At 45.3% G+C, this 18,260-nt stretch overlaps 1 protein-coding gene across 2 annotated transcripts in view; it reads right to left on the reverse strand.

The window, feature by feature from the left end:
- LARGE1 (LARGE xylosyl- and glucuronyltransferase 1) overlaps nucleotides 1-18,260 on the reverse strand; it is a 297,653-nt gene that overhangs the window by 90,649 nt on the left and 188,744 nt on the right. The window lies entirely within an intron of this gene.

Below are 18,260 nucleotides of genomic sequence, written 5' to 3' on the forward strand. Positions count from 1 at the left end.
CTCTGAAAGATCAACATAAGAAGTTTCTTTTATTCTAGGAAATGGCTGAATCTAAGGGGGAAAAAAGCAAGACTGATTTAACTAGAGAGAGTAATTTAAAACTCATTAAGTTAAATCAGTGTGCAATGCAGCATGGACACACTGAATTCAGTTTAAACCCGGCTCATGTTGGTTCAACTTAAATTGATTAATAATTTGCTTAAGCTAAAGTAAATACATTGATTGTAAACCAAAATAAGACTGTCCACATGGGCTTGTCTGACAATCAATTGAAAAATGAATTAAGTTATAGTAGTGCATTATTTGCATGTAGACAAAGCCTTCATTATCTATTCAGAGTACTACATCTGACGGGAGTAAGAATAGTGACTGCAACTGCCCTTCTGTGATGGAGGAAAGAGGGAAAATTGCATTTGTACCCAGTTAAAAATGGTGATAGGGCTTCAATGGCTGATCTATTTCAATGAACTTGGGGTGGACAAAGTTTGAATGACTGATTTTGAAACTGGTTTTTTCACATCTTGAACAACAGGATTTAAAATCATGCTCTGAAAATAAAGATGGTTGTAAGGCTGAAGTTCGAAGCTACACAAGCAAACTATCACTTTCTAATTGAGCCTGAGGATACTGTAGCAAAATCCCCAGTTTTTCTTTTTTTATTTATTTTAAAATGCATTCCCTCCCCTTACCCAACCACTCCTGACTTTTTCTCTCCTTCTTTATCCCCTATAGATAAATATAAGTAAGCTAAGATGTAGGATAAGTTTTAACATTTTATTTTACGTAGTAAGTTTTATTTTTCTCTGCCCTCTTTGGAATAAGTTCCCTGCTATTCTGATATCGATACCCCCTGTTTTATAAGTAACAATTATTATATTTGTACTGCTTTTATATTACGTGATTACTGTTTTAGGTCTGTATATGTAAGTTAGCGTAAGTCATGTCAAGTTTCCATTTTGTATGTCAAACCTCCATCTTGTGTCCTCTGCAAGGGCATCCCTGGTGTTGCAGCTGTATGATTCATGTACCCGTCCCACGTAAACTTGTTCCCGGATGAATGAGAGTGACTGAGAATGACTGAAATACAATGGTAGCAGGCCTCTACTGAATGACCTGTAACGACCAGGCCATCACTTTGAATTGATTCATCCAGGAACCACAGACCTCACCCAGGAACAGAGACAAGAACCCAGGATTTGAAAGACAAGAGACCCTGCAGATCCAACAACTCTGCCATTGTACCCCACCATTACAGACACCCAAAACTGCACATCCTTGCATGGATCACACATGCTCAGTATGCCAGGGACTGACCCTTGCCTGGGCATGCCTCCTGTCACTAGGGTCACACAAGGTCTGCCCCTATAAAAAGGGGCAGTGAAGACAGACCCAGTGGGATGCCCTCTCCATCTGGACCAGCACCATGCCACACCACCTATCCACCCAGAGGCCCTGCTGGCGACCCCCCTCTGGATAACAACCCCTTTCCAGCCTGGATAGATAGCTATCACCCCCCACCCCTCTTCAACCAAGGACTTGGACTCTGCTTCTCTTCCTTACCTGGACTCCAACCCTTGCACTGAGTCTCCTTCTCCTGCTGCGTGCGTGCATGTGTGCATGCGCACCAATAACTTCATGGGGCTGTGTAGTGTGTTGTCTCTGTAATAAAACTGTTATTTGGACCCCTAAGTTGGGTTTTGCTTTACTATGGTTTGGCCCTGCTCCAATCTCTAACTTCTGTCTCATTTCTCCCTCTCCTGTTTCTGGCTCACTGCCACCTCCAACACCTGTCTTGAGCTCCTCTTTGCCTGCAAACCCTGTTTCTTTGCCACTGTGTTATTTATCCCCACTGCCTTTTTCCTTTTTCCCTGAGCAACCAGATTTCTGCCTCAGTTTCTTTCATGGCTGTCTCCTCCTTGCCACCACTTATCTTCCCTCCACCCACCCCCAATATCTCAGTTGTCTGCCTCATTTTCCATCCCCAGTCTACCTTAAGTAAACCCAAGCTGCAGTTCCTCAGCCAGCTTCTCTGTAGTCTACCAGTTCTAATCCCGGTTCTGGCAACTTCCACTCCCTACACTTTAACTCTCTCTCTCTCACCTGCACCTTCCCTCAAGTATCCCAGGTACCCCAAGCACACACCTACACACTGTACCATCCAAGTTAGGAACTTACCTGTGTGTATGTGTAGGTGGGTTGTATGTGTGTGAATTGGTGTGTGTGTATATATCATTATGTGCATGATATACAAATTAGTGATCTGTGTCTAACTTTTGGGGTGTATAGTGTATGTGCTTGAATTGGTGATGGGTATGTATATGCCTAGGCTGGTTTGGATGTGTGTGTGTGCCTGAGCTGGTAGTGTGTGTGTGTATGCACCTAACTGATTTGTGTTTGTATATGTGCAACTGTGTCGCACCCTCCTCTCCAACAGCACAATATTGAGATCCTGAGAGTTGGCCTGACCCTACAGGACAATAATAACTGAAGGGAACTTACTGGCTCATCAAGCCCATTTTACTATTGCAGGCCCTATATCAAAATCCTGTTCATAAATTATCAAACTTCTTCTAAAAAGTGGTAAGTTTTTTGGGGGGTTTTTGCCTTCACTTCAGTTACCAGGAAGCTTTTCCAGAACTTCACTACTTCGATGGTTAGAAACCTTCTTCTAATTCCGTATATCTTTTCATGGACAATTTATGACCATTTGTTCTTACATCAATATTTTCTGTATCATAAATGGCTCTTCTTGTTGCATGAGGATTCCATAGCAACTTAGATAAAGAAGCCAAAAAAGCAGATGAGCATGATTTAGAGGTCTGAATGAACACAAGCACTATCTCTTTAAAAAGGAAAAAATAAACATCTATTTACAGGCTGACAAGGCTAACACTTGTTGGTTCCAGACTGGAAGGCTGGCTGTTCCTTCTAAACACAACTCCATTATTATATATGATGTAGTGTAAATCAAAAACCAAAGAACTGTCATGAGTAGTAAAAGATGAGGAAACCAGAACAGAAATTCAGGCACAGCTGAGCTGTAAAGGAATGTCACAGGTGGTAAGAAAAGAATGACCCTGCCTGTATTTTAACAGTGCATTTCACAACTCAGCAGTCAGCAGCAGTTCCTGCTCAGGATTGTACTTCTCACATCAAAGGAAATAAATAAATAAATAAATAAATAAATGTTAGAATCCCATTTGCAAGAAGCAGATACTGAACTTCTTGTCCATGAAACATCAGTCTGCTCTCATTATTTTATCCCTATGCATTACCAAACAAAGTCACAGAGTTCACCCTTCAAACTGATTTCTAATAGGTAAAGCACAAACCTTGTTGCTGGTTAATGGATTTGCTTTCCCCCCCTACCAATCCAAACTATCAGTTTTGAAAACAGAACCATATGAACTAACTCTCATCCCTCAGCAGGCATTTCCCACACAAAAACAGACTGAAAGGCTAAGTAAATTGTCTCTAGGTGTATTTTTTCAGTTGTATCATCTTTTCTTAAAGGCACCAGCCCAAACTCGGCCCTCCAGGGCATCTGTGGAGGTTTAACAGGGCATAAATGAAGGCAGGAAATAGTAGCACCTATTGGCTTTAGTAATCTGACAAGTTAACTTCTCTTCTAAGTAAGTTTGGAGTAAATTTTATGAAAATACAACTAATTTATTCAACTATTCACAATCTTGGGACCGGATGTCCCACTCGTAACCTCTGGCTTTTGGCACAGGAAGTCCCTCCCTTTGCCCCCCAGAAATACTCCTTCTGGGAGGGCAGTTGCCATGACCGAGCCAGAAAAAACCCAGAAATCATACACTAAAAGTCAAACACCTACCATAACATATTTTACTTTTATTACAAAAAAATAGTTTGGCGTGATTTGTGTTTGCGTTGTGCACATAGAGATGATCGCATAACTCAAAAATAAATTCTTAGTCTTGTACAGGGGGTGTGTGTGTGTGTGTGTGTGTGCGCGCGCGCGCGCGTATAATGGCATGTGGGGATGCGTATGTGTGGTGAGGTCTGGGCGTGTTTGTACGGTGGTGTGGTGGGGTGCGTGGTTGCGTGTGTATGTTGGGATGTGGGGTATGTGTGGGGGGGCATGCGTCAATGTGTGATGGGGAGTGCCAGCGATACCGATTCCCTGCTGGTGGCTGCATCACTCTCTGCGATGTGCAGTGCTGGTCGGAGCCAGGCCCTGCCAGGCATCATCACCTGCACCTTAAGCACCCCTGCCTGCTGCTGCTGCCACCACCTGCCAGGGTTGTGCGCCATGGGTAGATTCCTCACACCCTACACCCTCGCTCACACCCACATGCTGCCCACCCAAGCTCCGGGCTGCTGATGCCTCCTGGGTGTGGGCTCCCCGCTGCTGCCATCCCTAGCCCATGCACCTGCCCAGCTGCAGCTCTGTCCCCACTGCTTTCCTATCTGCTACCTGCAGTGACCTGGAGGGAGGCAGGAGAAGTGAAGCAGGTCCCTGGTGGCCCCAGTGGCTGCAGCAGTGGCAGCAGCAGCCCAACCTGGAAGCTGTGTGCTGGCCAGGCTGGGCCCTTCCACCCCTGAGAGTGGCAGTGAAGAGCAACAGGGTATCTTGGGGTGGGGAGGGTATACTTGGGAGCCTTGCTCCCACCCTTGTGGGTAGAAGGGCTGGGCGGGGCACAATTTATTGGTGGGTACCAGGGGCCAGATGAAAGTGCTCGGCAGGCTGGATGCAACCCATGAGCCATATCTGGCTGCCCCTGCTCTAGATTGTGACACTGTTGCTATGTTGTACCTTTATACCTTCTGTACCATCTTTTCCAGTGCCAGAACTGGTCAGAAATGAGAATTTCCTTCCTAGAGGAAATTCTGGCATTTCGAAATTTGGTTTCATCCCAAACTGGACTACATGCAACTCAACTGAAATATTTTGTTTTGATAATGTCTGAACAATATAGATGCATGATATCATATATGTTTAAAATGTAATAAAATAATTTCTGAAAGCTGAAATGAAACATGCAAAATTGGAACAAAACAAAATACTCTGTTATGATTTTGAACCATTTTACTTTTTTTTCTGTTAAAGAAGTTTATGAATCATTTCCATGTCTATGAAAGTAAATTTTCTGGTGTAAAGTGATTTGTTGATAAAATTTCAACACCCCTCCACCCTCCCCACTTCCAGCCCATGTCTCCTTAATGGCAATTGATAAACATGATTGTATTTATTAGGTTACTTCTTAGCTTGAATGTAAGAGTGTTAAAGGACGGGTTGCACTGGCTGAAACTATGTCTAATGTTTTCAGAGGCTATAAAAAACTCCCCCTACCAACAGTCCTGTGATTGTACATTAGTCCGGATGTGCCTCATTCCTGCTACCCCAGTCTTCCTCATCACATACGCACAGTTCTGATGGTGATTCTCAGTAATTCCAACATCCACCATCAGCAAACCCTTGGGTGTTTTCTGAGCAGGGACTGCAGTACCAAACTCTGGCATGCTTTTGTGAACAAACCTCCACAGGCACTTTGCTGGACTCATTCCACCTCTGACCATGCTTGGCATTTGAACCCAGCTCTCCTGAGGTGAAAGATTAGTGCACGACTCCGCTATGCCACTGAGCATGAAGCCCTTTCTTTCCTAGATGAGGATACAGTGGCTACCATAACGCATCTGAATTGCTCAGTATTCTGTACTGTTTGTCTCTTCTTCTTAAGAGTTGTTATAATAAAACACCGTGACTAACAGCAAAAGCTTTGTCATTGTTTTCTGCTCTGGCCCTGCAGTTATGATTAAGTGCACTCCTCTCGCTCTTTGTTACCGGTACTTCAGGCACAAGTTAGCTTATGAAAATGAAGCTGTCTTCTTTACTTATTCATACATCATCACTAAAAGCCAGACAACAGAAAACAAGGCTGTGATTCTGACATGACCACAGTGCAAATTTATCAAATAGGCAGAATTAGAACTGGGTTGTCTTGAACCAGGTTGTATTCTGCCTGGCTGACTGAACAGTCTTCCTCCAGAAGACAGCTGCACATCTACTGCATTTTGCGAAGTGAAACATTTTGACAGCTCACATGATGAGAAGTGCTTCTCTCTATGTACAAGATCAGTTATAGTCAGAAAGGCAGGTTTCCATGGAAAGTGGATAGTGCTGAGCCTGACAACTCAATGCCTTCAATTTTATTTTCACTTCATAGATTTTTGGTGGCTGACAGAGGGGAAGGACAAGCATATAGTCAAGGCAGTGAAAGGGATTCAGGAGGTTTGGGTTTGGTTCCTAGCTCTGCTATGGATTTGTTGTGTGACTGCAGACAAGTCTCTTATCTGCCTGTGTTTGACTCCTCAACAGTAAAAAAGGGGATACTAACATCATATTTACTTATATACTATACACACTTCACCCTCCCAAAACCAGTCCTCCAAAATTGGCCTATGTGTTATAAGTAGGGAAGCAGATTTTTCCTTGCTGCAGTAGAAGCATGCAGATGCTGTGCTCTACGGTGCAGACAGAAGTAACAATTTTCGCCCGATCTGGCCACAGAAAGTAGTTTATAGCTGTGACCAAACAAGTGCATGGCTGCAAACAGCTTAAAAAAACGGCTGATTGGGTGAAAATCTGACCCTTCACTGCATGAGGTATCAGATAAAGAAGTTTCAAAACATAGCGTCTTTTGTAACTTGTGTCTGAGGAGTTCCCAGCCTGGTGCTGTTTTCAGAATTGGAGGAGGGAAAGGAAGCAGAGGGAGTTCAGTCCGCGGAGTTTTCAGCACCCCCTAGAGGGGTGGGGCGAGTGCATTGGAGCTCCCAAAAATGAGCTCTCTCTGCTGCCTTTCCCTCCTCCCGGTCTGAAAACAGGGAGCACTCGCAGAGAGCCCTGGCCACTGCTATGGGAACCTGGCTGCAGACTCCCAGCTTACAGCTAGATTCCTCCCCTGGAACCAACACTGAACTTCAGTTTGGTTTGGGGTAACCTAAGAGCGCTTTGCAACAATTGTTCTGAGTTACAGCTAGGAGCTGCATTTCTGTCTGCACGCCTAATGTCTGCTGCTTCTCTGTGGTGTATCAGGCAGAACGAGAGGAGACCAATGGAAGACCTCTCACAGTCCTAGGCTCTTGCACTATCTATTGGCTGAGCACAGTTACTTGATGTCTCAGGCACAAACTAGCTGCTGCATGCAGTCTGTAGTCTCTTGATGAGGCATATGATGTGGAAGCAACCCTTTATTATTTACAGGATCTTATGTAAAGAACTATTTACAGTAAAGAAGCAACAGTCTTGCTACTGCTCTTGCCTAGATCTGGACCCTAGCCTTTTTGCTGTCCTGCCACACTAGGAAGTTCCTGCTGCCTCACCCAGATTGTCTCTTGGGTGCTACGCTTCTTAGACACCATATATTTCGAGAAAGAATTACACTTTCACACGGTTTGCCATGACTCTGGAAAAATCTTTTTTCTCCACATTCTGCTTGCCATAAACAAGGTAAGCATCTTATTTAAGGGCACATGGTATGCAAGAAATTACAATATTTTCTTTCTGTTACTGTCTCCTCTACTTGGATCACAAGCCCTTTAAGGCTGTCTCACTACATATTTGTATATCCCTATGGGCAATGAGGTCCTTAGCTCAGTTTAGACTTAAATTATAATTAAAATACTCATTGTGAATATTTTCCAAATTTTCCCTATTGAATTTTTTTGTTTTATCTTAGACTCTTTAACTGCTCCTAAGTGTTTCTCCATGTCACCAAAAGAGCAAGGGGTCCCTTCCAGCAGGGAAAACTTTAGCAAGGCTGCCCCCTCTGTGATCTCTAATACATGAAGCTAATCATCAAAAGTAAGTAAAACCAATGATGTTCACTGGATGCTTGTACCTGGAGGAAATGTGATGTCACCTCCTGATTCCAAATGGCCTGTAGGAGGTGTGATGTCAAGCATAATGTCCTTGCCACAAGCAGAGCAAACAAACTTCATTTAAACTGCTTCTGTAAACTTGAAAATCCTTTTTCACTGTAGCTTTGCTGAAGTGCAGATTAGCAAAGCTTAGCTACATTTGGTACAAGTCTTCATAGAAAATGGTAATTGGAATATACTTCTCTGGCTTTAAAAATGTAAAAGTAGACTTTTCTGTGCAACAGAGATTGTTAAAGGATGACAGAATAGAAATCTATTCAGGTCCCTCTAGTAGCTACCTCCACTGCTGTGGTTTAGGATATCAGTTTTTATGCTACAGTAATGTGAATGCCTGTCCTGGGACAGAACTACACCACCTCAATACTGTGCTGAAGAGCATTGTTGTGAAACATGTGCGCATGTACTATGCATACTACATCCAAAAATGCAGGTGAGCATTAATGGAGAATGCCCAGTGCTGTATTAAGGTAGCTACATTGCCTCTGTTTTGGGACATGGTGTGCCAAGCATGTGCAACAATCCTAAGTGCAGGGCTCCACGGTATAGTACTGAGGCATTGTAAATGTGCCCTGTGTGTGCTAAGGGAAGAACAGAGGGAAGAAATTAGAGGCTGAGCTGCAAGCTTGGCAGGAGCAAGGAGTTGTAGAGATGATGTCTCTCATTTGGAACACAAAAATGGAAAGTAAAAGGGTAGGCAGTGGCAAAGAGCGAAGGAAATAAATACTGTACTCCAAGCAGCTGGTACCTCTGTGTTGGCCAGCACCAAGTTTTGCAGTCATGGTCAGAACTGGCAGAATCTATGATGTTACAGAGCAAGGCAAACCTATTGTTCATACCAGTGATTGGTAAACCTGTTTCATTAACATCTCTTTTAAAACTCCCTCAGACCCTACCACCTTTTTCTACACTCCTAACAACCTCATCTTTCCATCATGCATGCTTAAAGCCATTGCAAGACGTTTGTTTTCACTCTCCCCAAGCAAGTCCTTACCAAAATCCCACCACTTCATCCAAACTAAAGCACCCCTCAAATCCCACCTTCTCCTCTCCACTTTGCCCATTAAAGTCCTTGGGCCAGATCCTTAGCTGGTGTAAATCTGTATGAGTTCACAGAATGTTAAGGGAGCTATGACAATTTACAGCAGATGAGAAGCTGGTATCTCATCTAACCTGAATGACTGAGCAAGCAAACAGGGCAGGTTTTGCAAGCAAACAGGGCAGGTTTTGCAAGCTGTTTGCTGGGAGCAAGACAAGGAAGAGTCAGGCACCAGATCCTGGTCCTGGAAGGTAAGTGAGTGAGAACTGTCTGTGCGTTTGTCTTGGTGAGCGTTTGGTTGGCTGTGTGTTTGGACATGTGCTCTGAGCAGCTGGTGAGTGCTGCTAGCTGAGTGATTGCTGCTTGTGTGTGACAAAAGCCCTAGAGCAAGGGGGTTGAACCAGTCCAAGCCCAAGAGAGTACAAAAGGAGATTCCCCAAATAACCAGGGAGCGGCTCATCAGGGACAGTAAACAGGGCAATTTGCAGATCAGTTTGCCACCCTCTTTTTTGAAGGGGAGCCTTTGAGGTACATTTTTCCTTTAATTAAGAGCATCTAATCTAGGTATTTAGTGTAAGTACTTAAAACTCAGCAGTTAGATCAATATGTAAGTCCCTTGTTTAACTAGAGACCAAAGCAGGTGGGGGAGTTCGCTAGGGTGTTTGCCCAGAAACAGTCTCTCTCACTCTCCTTCACTGCAAGCTTGGCGAGAGGAAGCAGGTTGGCAGGGAAAAGGAAGCCTTTCAGGACTGAGGAGCAGCAAACAGGACAGCTTACATGGGAGTTTGCTAGGGCAGGTCTACTTGGAGAGAGGGGCAGGAAGACATAGGTGGCGGATGTAAGAGACCCAGAGAGATGGCTGGAGGATGTTGCCATGCCAGAGTTCCTGCCATTGCAAGCTCTTCCCCTGTTCGCACCTCTGAAGCATCTGTCCAGCCAGGACCACTCACTGTTAGGCTTCCACTAAGGTCCTGGTTTGGTACTGTGGGGACTGTGGCTTGTATGTTCCTTCCAGTGATAGCCAGGTGAGATGTGATGTGACCTATACCTCCTGGTGTTGTCCCTCAGGCAGCAAGTAAGAAAGCTACAGGAGGAGGTGGCAAGGCTCTGAAGCTTCCTCAGGCACAAGGACTTCATCGATTTGATGCTGGAGCAGACCTCTAGGACTGCAGAGCAAAGACTGCCAGAGGCGGTCCTGGAGAAGCATGAGGACATGGACTCCCAGAAAGGTGCAAGCTAGAAGCTTGTGCCCTTGGCAGCAAGCGGAAGTCTTCATCCCCACCTGCAGTGGTTTGACTAGAGAACAGATACAGAGTCCTGACAACAGAGGAAAAGGAGCATGTGAAATCAGCAGAAGAGGCCAGGCCAGACGTCCCCAAAATTTGGAGGACTGAGAACACTGCCACCAAGAGGAAATGATCATGGTGGTTGTTGGTGATTCCCTTCTGCAAGGGACAGAAGCATTCACCTGCCAGCCTGTCTTATCTCAGGAGGTCTGCTGCTTGCCTGGAGCCTAGATACAATATGTGACAGAAGGGTCACCAACACTCATCTGGCCCTCCGATTACTACCCCATGCTGTTCATCCATGTGGGCACCAATGATACTGATTGGGGGGGTGGAGATCAAAAGTTTGAGCAGATCAAAAGTGACTACAGGGCTTTGGTTGCAAGGGTGAAGGGGAGAAGAGGACAGGGGCTCAGGCACTGTTCTTCTTGATCCTTCCAATCAAGGGGAAGGACCCAGGCAGGAGCAGATGCAACATGACTGTACAGATTGTATTACCAGCAGGGCTTTTGTTTCATAGTTTCATAGATGTAGGGTCAGAAGTGACCTGAGCAGATCATCAAGTCCGACCCCCTGCCATGGCAGGAAAGAGTACCGGGGTCAAATGACCCCAGCAAGGTGTTCATCTAGCCTCCTCTTAAAGACCCCCAGGGTAGGAGCCAGCACCACTTGGCTTGGAAGTTGGTTCCAGATCCCAGCCACCGAGTGAAGTAGCGCCTCCTGATGTGTAGTCTGAATCTACCCTCTGCCAGCTTGTGACCGTTATTTCTAGTCGCTCCTGGTAGTGCTCGGAGGAACAGGGACTCCCCCAAAGCCTGCTGATCCCCCCTGACTAGTCTGTAAACAGCCACTAGATCCCCCCTCAGCTTTCTCTTGCGGAGGCTGAACAGGTTCAGGTCCCGTAGCCTCTCCTCGTAGGGCCTGCCCTGATGCCCCCTGATCATACGGGTAGTCCTCCTCTGGACCCTCTCCATGTTGTCCACATCCCTCCTGAAATGCAGTGCCCAGAACTGGATGCAGTACTCCAGCTGCAGCCTGACCAGTGTCGTATACAGGAGGAGGATCACCTCCCTGGACCTGCTTGAGATGCATCTGTGGATGCATGACAAGGTATGGTTGGCCTTCCTAACCATGTCCCCACACTGCTGGCTCATGTTCATTTTGGCATCAATAATGACTCTGAGATCCTTTTCTGCCTCTGCACTGATGAGAAGGGAGTTCCTCAGCCTGCAGGTATGCTGCTGGTTCTTCCTCCCTAGGTGCATCACCTTGTACTTGTCAGTGTTGAAACCCATCCTGTTCTCATCCGCCCACCCCAGTACCCTAGGTCCAACTGAAGCCTATTCCTCCCTTCTAGCATGCCCATTTCTCCCCACATCTTAGTTTCATCTGCAAATTTGAACAGGGTGCTTTTTACCCCCTTGTCCAAGTCGCCGATGAAGATGTTGAACAGTGCAGGTCCAAGGACCGAGCCCTGTGGAACCCCGCTGCCCATGGTTCTTTGACCATGGGGTGCTGTTCCAAGAAGAAGGAGTACTAGGAAGACACGAGATCCACTAATGAAGAGAAGAAAGAGCACTTTGCAGACAGGCTTGCTACATTAGTGAAGAAGGCTCTAAACTAGGTTTTCTGGGGGGTTGGAAACCAAAGCCCTGGGGTAACTGGGGAAGTGGGTGAGCTGGAGGAAGCACAAGCAGGAGGGGGAAAAAAGGGATCCCTCATTCTTCTTGAGAAAGTAGGGCAACTGGCTAGTTACCTTAAACATGTCTATACATAAATGCAGAGCCTGGGAAACAAGCAGGAAGAATTGGAAGTCCTTGCACAGTCATGGCACTATGATGCGATCAGAATAAGAGAGACTTGGTGGGAGATCACATGACTGCAGCAGTGCCATGCATGAGTACAAACTGTTCATGAAGGACAGGCAGGGGAGAAGAGGAGGTGGAGTTGCGCTTTATGTAAAAGAGCTGTATGATTGCTCAAAGCTCCAATATGAAACTGGAGATAAGGCCTGTTGAAAGTCTCTGGGTTAAGGTCAAAGGGGAGAACAACAAAGTGTGTGCTACAGACCACCAGACTGGGAGAATGTGGTGAATGAGGCTTTCTTCAAACAGCTAGCGGAGATGTCCAGATTGCAGGCTCTGGTTCTCATGGGGACCTCAGTCACCATGACATCTGTTGAGAGGGGACTGTAACAGTGCACAGACAATCCAGGAAGTTTTTGGAGAGTGTTTGGGACAACTTCCTGGTGCAAGTGTTGGAGGCCAACTAGGGGCCATGCTCTTCTTGAGCTACTACTCACAAGCAAGGAAGAATTGGTGGGAAATGTGGCAGTGGATGGCAACTTGGGCAGCAGCAATCATGAGGTGACAGAGTCCAGGATCCTGAGGAAAGGAAGGAAGGACAGCAGCAAAGTAAGGACCCTGGAGTTCAGAAAAGCAGGCTTCAACTCACTCAGGGAATTCATGGGCAGCATCCTCAGGAAAGGCATCCAGGAGGAGACCTGGTTGTACTTCAGATAAACTTTACTAAGTGTTCAGGAATGAACAATCCCAACATGCTGGAAGGCTAGCAAGAATGGCAGAAAATGAGCTTGGCTTGGCAGAGAACTCTTTAATGAGCTAAAACACAAAGAGGAAGCTTACAAGAAGTGGAAACTTGGATAAACTATGGGGGGTGGGTAGTAGAAGAGTACTGCTCTGGCATGCAGGGATGAAATCAAGAAGGCTGAAGTGCAACTGAGGTTGGAGCTAGCATGAGACATGAAGGGTATGAAGGTTTTTTATAACTATGTCAGCAAAAAGAAGAAGATAAGGGAAAGTGAGGGTCCCCTACTGAATGGGGGTGGTAACTTAAGGCTGAAGTACTCAGTGACTTTTTTACTTCTGTCTTTACAAGCAAAGTCACTTCCCAGACTACTGCACCTGCCAGCACTGTTCAGAGAAGAGGTGAGCAACCAACGGTGACAAAGGAACGGTTTTGGGACCATTTAGAAAAGCTGGACACGCAACAAGTCCATGGAGCTAAGACAGGATGCACTCAAGGATGCTGAGGGAGTTGGCCAATGACTGCAGAACTACTGGCCATTATCTTTCAAAACTCATGGCAATTGTCTGGAGAGTTCCTGGATGACTGGAAAAGGGAAAATAAAGTGCCCATCCTGAAGAAAGGAAAGAAGGAAGATCTGGGGAATTATAGACCGATCAGCTTCACCTCAGACCATGGAAAAATCATGGAACATATCCTCAAAGAATCTATTTCTAAGCACTTGGATGAGAAAAAGATGATTAGGAACAGGCAGCATGGATTCACTGCAGAAAAGATGTGGACAAATTGGAGACAGTCCATAGGAGGGCAATGAAAATGGTTAGAGCGCTGATGCACATGACTTGTGAGATGACAGGCAAGGGAACTGGATTTATTTAGGCTGGAGAAGAGAAGACTGGGTGGGAGGCAGGATTTAGTAACAAACCTGCCCAGGGCAGGAGGTCAGAATTGATGATCTGCTAAGGTCCCTTCCGACCCTACTCACTATGAAACCTTCCACTCCCTGAAGGGTAGTTATGAAGAGGATTGAGCTAGACTGTTCTCAGTGATGGCAGCTAACAGAACAAGAAGCAATGGTCTCAAGTTGCAGCAAGGGAAGTTTAGGTTAGAAATTGGGGAAAACTCTCACAAGGAGGGTAGTAAAACACTGGAATATGTTACCCAGCGAGGTGGTGGAATCTCCATCCTTAGAGGTTTTTAGGACACAGGTGGAAAAAAACTTTGGCTGGGATGACCTAGTTGGGGGTGGTCCCGCTTTTGAGCTGGGCTTAGACTACATGACCTCCTGAGGTCCCTTCCAACCTTGTCTACGATTCTATGACTGCATCCCCCACTCTGGCCTCCTAGCATCTCACATTGTTTTAGTCCTTACACAAAATGTACTTCTTTTAAAATCATCTTCTCCTGCTACTTATTCCACCCATCCTTTCCCTATGCAACTTCCTGTCAAGTTCATTCTCATCCCTGATGCCCTCTAAAACCTGCCTTTACTCATATCTGTTCTTCTTTCTCTTTAATCCCAAGTGCCCTTCCTTTCAGCTTCTTCCATGATTTCCTGTATCTTTGGAACAGATGCCTACTTCTCCTGCAGCAAAGCTCTTCAGATCCCTTCTGAAAACACACTTTTTGCATAAAATCTTTGACAAATGCCCTTCACAGGGCCTCTGCACCAGATAGAACTTGTGCCATAATCAAATGCACTATGTGTGCATGAAATCTTTTGAGTGTGGCTACACTAGGCTGTCAGCTTCAAGGGCAAGGTACTGCATCTTATCAGTTCTAGCAGAGTTCAACTAAAAATGAATAACCTTACTATAAACTTGAGCCAATTTTAAATGTATTTTGATGCTGTATAAACAGAGAGAAAGAAGAAATTATTCTCCAAAAGGCTATGTTCAATGTAACAAAAGACAAAAACAAAGCATGGGGAAAACATGCCTAATGAGCAAACATGGTTTTGTTTTTTGAAACTTTAATTTTATCAAGTACATGGCTGCTTCCCAGTTGACTCTCTGTGTAGCCATTATCAGCTTGCTGATTTTTTTTGTTTGTAGATGTTAAGGGTAAGAGATCTTAAGATGTGACTTGAACAAAAAGAAGATACAAGTTTTATATACCAATTCAGGGAAGATGAGATTGCATTGAGCAGCATGACAACAGCATGATGATTGTGGGAGAAGAAGAAAAATGGAACAATAGGTTGGCATGAGTGATGGAACAGAGAAAGTAGTGGATGATTCAATAAGAAATATAGCTATGTAAGTGAAGGAAAGGCACAGTTATTCACTACTTTGAAAGCAAAGACAAGATGTAGCATCTTAACGTAGTAGAGAAAGGGACAGCCAGTGAAGGGACTGAAAGAAAGCACTGGCAATGTCAGAATAATGGGAAAGGAAGATGGTTGAATGTTTAGGTACTGAAAGGTACCAACTGGGATTTTATAGAGAGCAGGGAGTTATAAAGCAATCCAGGAAGGAGATGGGGAAGGGCTGGACAAGTGTTTTGGATGCACAGAGGGGACAGTGCAAAACCAGTTGTCAGGAAAGACCCTCAGGCTATGGGCCTGAGAGACAGGCAGTTCTCATTAGTGACAGAAAATGGGTAGGAGCAGGACGGTCCAAGCAGCTGAGTTTTGGTGAGTTTACATTTAAGCTGGCAGGGTTATATACACAAGGAATCCTCAGAGAGACTGGCCAAGGCATACAGAAGTAGACGGCAGGAAGTAAGGAGTTAAATGGGAGTTGCTACCAAACAGGATGGTAGCTAAAACCTAGTGAAAGGCTAAAATCAACCAGATAAAAAGAACACACTGAAATTCCAGAAGTCACTCAACAGAAATAGCAAGGGACACTCAGGATAGGATTGAGCTACTGTCAAGATAGGACGTGCATTGCAAAATACAATTTGAATAATTTTATCAGTAGAACTTCAACAGATTTGACTGATTCAAATTCACTGGTTTCTCAGTGTTTACAAAGCAAGTCAGTATTAAATAAACTTGTGGCATTGGAGGAAAACTCGCAAAGGCTGTATGCTGCTAAATTATGTCCTTGTATCCTCAAATAACATAGTTCAAGTGTTGGTTGCACCTCCAGCTTATTTTTAAAGGTGGCTCAAATGGGATATGAATTATACAAGCAGAACCATTTTTGCCTGCCAGGAAAAGATGTGCTAGAGGCTGTTTTCAGGAAACTTACCCTAGCATTCAATTTTCATAGGAATGGACTGAAAAGTTTGTGAAATAAGAACTCAACTGTACCAGAGGAACATTCATACATTGCAATAACACTATCTTTCTTTGCTTCAACTTTTGTCACAGCCTTGCAAAAGGTTGCAGCAGTGATGCCACCATTTTGTTAATAAAGTAAGGAATAATTAACACCAATCTGGTTGGAGACAGTGGACTATACATTTGACTTTTGTTTAAATCAGGGGCAGGTGAAAGTCCTTTGTAACCCATTACCAGTCTCTGGTCACAATGGCCTATTTTTTAATATGTGCATAATGTTCTTCATTTGAAAATACAGAAATACCTGTAACAAAATTATTTAAAATAAAAGTAAATTCCTATAGTTTAAAATAAACCTTCAAATTCGCCAGCCCTAATATTCATGCACAAGCCTGAGAGAAAGATAAATTTTAAATGAACATACACAGTGTTTTAAGAACACACAGGCTATTTAAGGCATAAAGCACACTTATGCCACAAAGGAATGCATGATTATTGAATAAAGAAAGGCTTTCTTTTTCTCTTAACAAAGATAATGTAATGAAACCATCTTGGAGAAATGTGCCGAAGGCATGAAAGTAATTGTTCAGGCACTATGACTGTCTTTCACAGTTTTATCGGTTTTATTATTCAGGGGAGGAAGTTCTAAGATATGCCGAGTGGTTAGCACAACTCCTGTCTGTGAAGTGCATCTCAGTAATGGAGAAAAAAGTAGTGGGGGGCTGCCGTGTATAACAATAACCTAGCTGCATAAAATATCACTGATGGATCTATTAATAAAAAGAGCTCTCAATGTGTTATTACAAAGGGAAGGTACCATTTCTCTCCTGTGACAGTTGGGAAACCTGAGCCACAGAGAGGTGAAGTGGCTGCCCCACTGGCCTGCTGAGTGAGCTGGGCAAGACAAGAATAGAAACACATCTTCTAAGGAACAGTTGTCCTCTCTGTTCACTGACCTACCATGCCTTCATCAGCCCTATAACCCATGCAATTACTTCACCAGCCAACAAACATTCAGAAGTATCCAATACTCTGAAGCAGTCTTTTATTAAATGCCACCTGAACCAGCTCTCAGCTGAATGTATCAATGGCTGAGAAGTTCCCTACCCCAACTCTGCTTTCCTATGAAACAAAGGACTTGGCATCTGGACATGAGAGTTCAACTTCTTGCTCTGACAGAGTTGATACATGACTCAGGGCAAGTCTCTTGCCCACAGCTGCACTTCAGCAATAGAAGTATCAACTTGGAGGTAATGTCATTGAAATCAACCCTGGGCAGGCCCAGGCATTTGAAAAGGGGGTGTGGGATATGTCACAAGTGCAGCAGTGGAGGAGTTGCAGGCCTGCTTGCTTCACCCATGAGCAGACTGTGGCACAGCAGCTGCTGGGAGAAGCAGGTAAAACTCCCACCATCACCACTCTCAGCATCCTGATGCCCCACGCCCGTGTAGGCACCTCCCTTCCTCTCCCCCTCGTCAGCAGGGATTGCCTTTGGGTGCAAGAAGGGGGGAACTACCTGATGCCACCACTGTTCCTGACTGACCCAGGGGTGAAGGAGCCCTGGGGGCATTGGTAAGCAGCAGTGTGGGGTGCTGGGCTTGGCTGGGGACAGCTGAAGTGACAGGCATGTCCCCCTTTCCACTGAATGCTCCCAGGCTGCAAGGGACACCTGGAAAGCCTGCTGCCACAGTTGTTTCTAGCAGACTTGGGGATGGAAGAAGTACCTGCTAATCCAGCCAGGGGCTACAAGGAGCAGCTACAAGGGTGTACAAGGTTACTGCTTCCTTCCCCTCCATTGCATTTTCCCCATTGGCCAGGTGGGTCCAGCTGGAGGGAGCAGCTGTGTAGCTTACTGGGCAGGGCTGGGGAGGGTAGTATCAATGGTAATTTCCCCCTTCCAGGTGCTGCTGCTGCCTGCCTGCCCCCAGTTGTTGTCTGGAGTCCAGGAGCAGGTACTGGAAGGTTGGAGGTGTGGAGTGGGAATGACTCACTGATGCTGCTGTCCCCAGCCCTGCCCGGCACTCCACGCAGCTGCTCCTTGCAGCTGAAGTCCTCGGGTCAGAGAGGGCTACATGGTGGAGGGGAAGGAAGCAGAGATCCCACACTTCCTTACCTGCTTCCCATTTGGGCCCCTGGTGGTCCTGCTCCAGCCAGGCCTTGAACACTGCAAGGGACCCAGGCATCTGGGGCCTCAGGGAAATGGAGCCGCTGGCATATAACATTCACTGTGGAAGTGGGGTGTGACTACACCACTGCA

The sequence above is a fragment of the Crocodylus porosus genome, unplaced genomic scaffold (genome assembly GCF_001723895.1).
Source record: "Crocodylus porosus isolate Cpor-Errol unplaced genomic scaffold, CroPor_comp1, whole genome shotgun sequence".
Taxonomy (NCBI): domain Eukaryota; kingdom Metazoa; phylum Chordata; order Crocodylia; family Crocodylidae; genus Crocodylus; species Crocodylus porosus.